Source organism: Belonocnema kinseyi, chromosome 2 (assembly GCF_010883055.1).
Source record: "Belonocnema kinseyi isolate 2016_QV_RU_SX_M_011 chromosome 2, B_treatae_v1, whole genome shotgun sequence".
Lineage (NCBI taxonomy): Eukaryota > Metazoa > Arthropoda > Insecta > Hymenoptera > Cynipidae > Belonocnema > Belonocnema kinseyi.
The window spans coordinates 67816952-67823617 of record NC_046658.1 but is presented as its reverse complement, the minus strand read 5'-3'; the positions used below and the strand labels follow the sequence as shown (position 1 = coordinate 67823617).

At 34.9% G+C, this 6666-nt stretch overlaps 1 protein-coding gene across 2 annotated transcripts in view; it reads right to left on the bottom strand.

Annotated features, from left to right (window-relative positions):
• Positions 1-6666, bottom strand: part of LOC117167474 — a 32774-nt gene that overhangs the window by 25730 nt on the left and 378 nt on the right. The gene's annotated exons all lie outside the window — the stretch shown is intronic.

Sequence of the window (6666 nt, the reverse complement as noted above, 5' to 3'; positions counted from 1 at the left end):
GAAAGTTTACTTAATATTCTCCGTATCACCTACGCTGACTGCGCCGCCTCTAGCGTTATATAGTGCGACTGTGAGTGCGACCCTTACGAGTAATCATCGAGCATGAAAGCATCAATGGTCTAAAATGCTATGAAATCCGAAATGAACTGATATGAAATCAAATTCAATCTTCAGCAAAGTTTCAGCTGATTTCAGAGTGAATGGCCTCTTGTTCTCCTCCATACGAATTATTGAGATATCGAGTTGAAAATTTGAGAAATTAAAAAGTCACCAAGAAACGTTTGAATGCTCCTAAATTTGTCGAAATACAAAAATAGTTTTTTTTTTAGTCATACAAGTTTCAAAGAACAGTTACCTTTTTTACTATTTCAAAAAATGTATTCGCTGTCTGACATAAAAAGTACAAATTGCTTAGTTATTTACCTGAAAAATTTCACTTGATTTATTACCTTCCTGATTATACTTGTAAACACTGCGCATTTTATGCATTATATTTGTTTATCTTAGCTTGCAGTGATCTGTAAAATATGAATATTTGTGTAAAATCTATAATGAAACATGCTTTCAAGTTAAAAAGAATTGGAGAAAATTAGTAATGATAGAACAAAGCTATTTTCTCCCGAAAAAGATTGTAATAAATCCGTTCAAAAGGTTTTTAAATAAAATAATAAACTTTCTTAACGTAGGCATATTCTTTTGTATAGACTGTTTGCCTTTCGTTATCTGGTACATTAACTCCTGTGCATTAAAACCCGCTTGGTACTGTTTTTTAATGCATGTTAATGCAGTACAGTCTATAAAAATATTAATGATATTTAATAGTTATTGATTATTTTTGACCGGAATGATTTCAAATCAGATATATTCTACATATTCGAGTAGCTAAATCTTTCAGCAACTTTCTACGTACAGTTTTTTCTATAATAAGTGTATGTAAGTTTAATATTAACGCTCGAGGTGACCCTTCCCTTCTCCTAAAGGCGTTACATTTTTTTTTATCGGTCCCATATGAGACAAATGTTTTCCACAAAGTTATAAGCGTGTTTGAATTTTGACATCTACTCATGAAAAACACAAATTTGAACAATGTTCAAAAATAACAAAATGGTGGCAACCTAAAAAATTAAAAGTTATAAAAGAAACATGTTAGTTGCTTTTCGAGAAGCAAGCTAAATTTTGCAGAAAAATAGATAAAAATGTTTTTGTTTTATTTCATTTCGATTTTGCTTACAGGTTGGCCGTAAATGACTCACCTGCTCATAAAGATTAAATATGATGACAACAAAGTAATAAACTTATATTTTTGAATTCTTTCTTATTCTGAAAAAAGTTAGTAGGTAGTACTTTTAGATACGTTTTTTTTCTCTTTTTCTAATATTGCATTTGCTTGTATAATCATGAAGTACAGAACATCGAAGTAAAATGTCTAACTTTTATATTTTTATTTGCATAATAAATTTTCAGTTTCTTATTTTTAATAAAAATATGTTAGAACATTCGAATTCTGGTTTTCTAGATATTCATTTTCAGGAAAAACATAAAAATGGTCAAGGAAAAATTTAGGTGTAAGTCATGGAATTTTGAAAAGGAAGTTTGGATGATGGTCGTATCCTCAAAAAATATTTGTAAGTAACATTGCAAGTAATTGGTAGAACGGGGTAACGTTCAGCTATAAGTAATCGATGGAGGGGTAAATTTTCCGCGGCGAAAAAAAGGTTCTGCACGGAAAGTTTACCCCTCCATATATTACCCAGCTAGACGATTTCCCGTATCACCCATTACCTACAACGTTTTTGTACGCTTAATTTCTTTTGCATATACTTTATATGCTGACCGGATTTCGTGCGATATTAGTATGGCAATCTTCAGTACGAGAAAAGCACGAAATCCGTACACTTAGAGTAAGCCAGTAATGAGTAAGGCATAGCTTTCCATGCCAAATTCGGGACGGATTTTTCTCCTTTTAGATACAATCGATTTATTGTATTGGAAGCAAATTTAGGCAAAAAAGTTTTTTATCTGTTATAGTATCAAAAAGCGACTTTGAAAAACTTGCAAAAATTTTCAAATCGGAAAGAAAAATCTGATTTGCTTTTTGGTGAAGCAAGCTAATTGCAGAGAAAAAAGTTTCAAACAATAAACTTATTATTCTTCAATTCTTTCTTTATATTGGAAAGAAATGAATATATTTTAATGACATAATTTTTTATCTTCTTTACTGATAATTATTGGTAAATAAATAAAAGAAAGTAAATAAAAATAATACAATTTTTTTTTAAACCATCTTTATACATTTATGTATATTAATATAGGATGTATAAACACGCAGAATATAACATGGAAGTAAAATGCCACATCTTCAAACTCTCATTTGTTTAATGCCTTTTTAATGTTGAGTAATTAATAAAATCACTTTAAATTTAAAACATGTAATTTTCACAGACTTACGTAAATTCACTAATGAAAGCCACCATTGTATACCGAAACGTTTAAAGAAACTTAATTGTTTTCAATGCATCTAGCTCGAAATGTCATGAAATTTTTTTTTTAATGAATTGGAAAAAAAACATTTTTTATTATAATTGGGTTTATACAGTACCAATTTTGGAGCGCAGGCCAGACTGTCAACGTGATGATTAAAGAAGTATTGCTTTGATAGTGTGAATTTCGCATTTTCTATCATTTTAAAACCCTTGTAACTTTTTAGAAATATGTAAAAAAAGCTTACCGGCCTTAGAATTTTTGTTGTCCTTGGGATATCTGATCAGCGCCAGCCCTGGGCCAGACCATCAGACACTTTTACGAATCTTCAAAATTGAATTCAATAATGTCCTTGATTCTGATGGTGTCTAGTGAATATCTATTTTGTAATACGATATACGTAATGGATGTTCATACAAATTATGAGAATTATAGGGCTATTTGAATCGCGGTGTGAAGGCTACCCTACTGAAAATTCCTATATAGGTCTATATAGGAATCTACATCGGATCCTATATAGGATCCTGTATATGTTTCAGCATGGGACCATATCCAGATGCGCAGTACTATTTTATAGCACCTACGGCTGCGCAGAAGTTTTTTTTGGTCCTCCAGGAGCACCTAGAGACATAGGTACCATGAGGTATCATTAGTTAGGTGCTATCAGTTAGGCACTATTAGGTACCTTATTAGGGAGTGTCCCATACAGGCACCTATATAGGATCCTATGTCCTTTCCTATAGGTGAAACATAGCACCCTATGTAGAATCCTATATAGGATCCTATGTAGGTTCCTATATAGGAATTTTCAGTAGGGTACTTGAAAGGGGGTATCGATAGGGATATGCTTTCTTACTATCTTCTACCTTTCACAGCTGAGAGCACAACAAATTCGGTAAAGATTTCCTGAAACTGGGAATGCGAAGTTCGGAATATTGCATTGAAAGGTTAAGGCAAGGTTCGTTTGACCAAGAAAATTTCAGGTTGTCAGGTAATGTTCGGGGCAGTTTTGAAGATTTATTTACCTAATTCGATGCGCAGTAATATCCTATGGTACCTACTGTTGCGTAGTAGTTTGTCGGTCATCCTGGAATTCCGCCGGACATACGGACCGAGATTATTTTCCATGTTTACAAACAATTATGCAATATTCCCTGAAAATGGGGGGGGGGGGGGGGGTCCAAGAATTTAAGCTTTTGCCGTAGCCAACGCATAAAAATACATCGATATAAGAGGTTTCAAAACTGTGCAAGATGTATAAACTTATATTTCAAAAATTCTGAATTTCTACCAACGTCTTAAGATTGATAATTAAAAAAAATGCTTCATCGGAGTTTCACACCCTTTCCGATAAAATGTAAGTATACAAAAATACTATACCCTACAAAAAATGTATGCGCGCTAAAAAATGTTTTAATCTTTTATATTCTGACGTTTATGCTATGCAAACCACACATAATCGCGAAGGAAATCAGCATGACAAACTGCAGACGCATTTACGTGTACAATCCAGGCCCACTCAGAGAAGGATTTAATTTTTTTATAGGACCTTGTTCAACTGCCTTATTAAGATCACTAAAATTTGGTGCAGACCAAATATTTTTTGGGCACCTTTACTCTTTGTTTTGATGATAGATGCAATAAATATGAGTTCAGTGGCACCTATTCGACGCGTGCAGGAGAACCACCTGCATCCTCTAGCGTTCTAGGCTTGGGGTGAGGGCAGGTTTGGCGATTTCAAAAAGTTACTTCACGCAAAAACTCACCTTTTTTAAAATAATAAAGCAATTAAAATTTTTGAAACTATACCACTTTTGTCCTTTTTTTCATTCTTTGCTGAGAAAAATGCGATGTTTGGCTCCGGGGGATAGCTACCACGTTGTGGTTCGAAGAGAGGACACCTACTCCCCTACTAAACAATCCAATATACGTGCCACTGTAAACCGCATCACAGTTGGATCCATACAGTGATCAAGTATTTTTTTGCGGAGCCCAGGTAGCTATTTCTTGCACAGGTTTCAAAGAGGATTAAGGAAGAAAAAAGAAATGTAGTTTATACTTTACATCCCCTGTAACTATATACTGTGGAATATTCGTAACTGATCAGCTGTTTGGAAAATTACGTCTTTATAACTTATTTGAATTTATATTTTTTCAGTTTTGTTCAGAATAATTAAGATGAAATATACACAGCTATTTTCTGATTTGTTGCAAAGAAAACAAACTCGAATAGGGAATAACGTATTTAATCAGTTTAATCTTTAAATGGCGTAGAAGTGTATGCATAATATCCCTTTAGTTTGATATTCATTCCTATATGAAAATATTCCATATATCATCTGCCAGAGTTATCTCGAAGATGACGCAATAATTTAGAAGCCCACGCAATTCATAACCAAAGAGGAGTCTCATTAAGAGAACTGGAAGAAACCAAAATAAAGCAAAAATCCGCTAGCTTATTCAATATACAAAAACTACTTTAAATCAAGCTTTCCCTTATTCTTCTTGCTTCAAAGGTTTGAAGATATTTAAGGCTAAAATGTCCGAGAAGGAATGCTAAAATTGGAGTTCTAGATGGCGCGTCTAAATATGAGGTTGAGGCCGTCATCATCATGACTGCAAATAAAGCAATAAAAGCAATTATTCCGAGCGAGTCATCCGGCTGCTGGAAGAGTCTTCGTATCATGTGGATTGTGGAGGAGTACCAGCTGGAGCGCAGTGACTAGTCTACAGAGGAGGGAGTGATTGTTTCCTCGGTTTCCTGCATCGCTCCATCCGTTGTTCGATCGGAGGCCCCCTCGCCCCTCTGTGGCTCCTTGCTGATGACGAAGCTCACCTTTCTGTATACTCTTTCTGTCTACTTCTACTCTATAGTCTACCCCTCCCGTAGTAAAGCTGCACCGTCCGCTTCTGCAGGATCAGGAGTTCTTTTCAAACTTACTCTTTGCTCTTCTTTCAACCTATTCATTGCCGTCTTCACAGTTCACCCACGGCAATCCGGCGCGGCATCGCCCCAGATTCGACCGCCTACCTTCGGCCAACTTCGGAGCGTCTCGGCCTTGTATTTTCTGCGTTTCGTTGGCTGGTTGATTCGTCGTAGGGCGCGAACACCACGAAGGCTGAATGAATTGTTGAACAGTTGAACACGCGAGCACTCTTTCAGTAGGAAGACCGAGTCGCCATTGCAGAGCTTCTGTGTTTTGTCGCGGAATCTTCTAAGTTTCGGCGTGGAGGCGGAGGGGTTGTTCCAGGTGTGGAGGTGTGTTTGCTTCAAGTTTGGTTACCCGTTTCTACTCTTTAGTGACGTTTTGCTTTGGGATTTTCGTGATTAGTTCAAATCATAACACAAGCTTAGTGGAACCAGTGGAAATAAATTAATAGCGTGTCCTTCCTTTCTACTGGCTGAAGCGGAAGCCGGGTGATTAGAAAAACGGAAATAAGCTGTCGTGACAGAGGAGGAAGCGAACGGAAGCGGACAAAAGAGCAGAAGCGTTCTTCGGGTCTTCAAGGTCGAGAGCTTATTTGATATCTGCCATCTTCATCAAGATTTGTCACACGGTTAGGTTTTATCTGGATTTATTTTGCGCTTTGAGACCACTTGAGACGTGTAATGCAATTTATCGTTATCAGCGCGGAGTAATGGAGATGATTTTGTATTTTTTCAATGCAAATTGGGAATTGGGAAACCGCATCAGCTGTAAAAAAGCAAGACTGTGGAAGTTTGTTTTGCATGACTTTGATTATGCAAGAAGCTATCGCATACTAATCCTCGTAATAATCGGTTAAAAAGTAATAATTTTGTTGAAATTAAAATAAATATAAAGACATTTTTTTAAGTGAAATATACGACAAATTTGGCAACAGAAAATAAATCCATCATTCAAAAATATAAATGATGTATATTATATACAATTCGACACTTAAAAGGGGATATATAAATTTTGAATTTTTACGACAAATGATGGATTTAGACGGAAGAAGATATATTTATTAGAATAATAATGTAGTTATTTTTTAATATTTTTCCTAATGAGTCAATTGTTTTGTTTTTTCTCTTTTCTTTCCTTCTTCTTTATAACATCGAGCATTTTTGCTTTTATAAAAACAGCTGACATTGATATATTTCCGAAGCTAATTTTTCAATTTCAAAATAACTTTTACATTTACGTTTGCATATATATATAT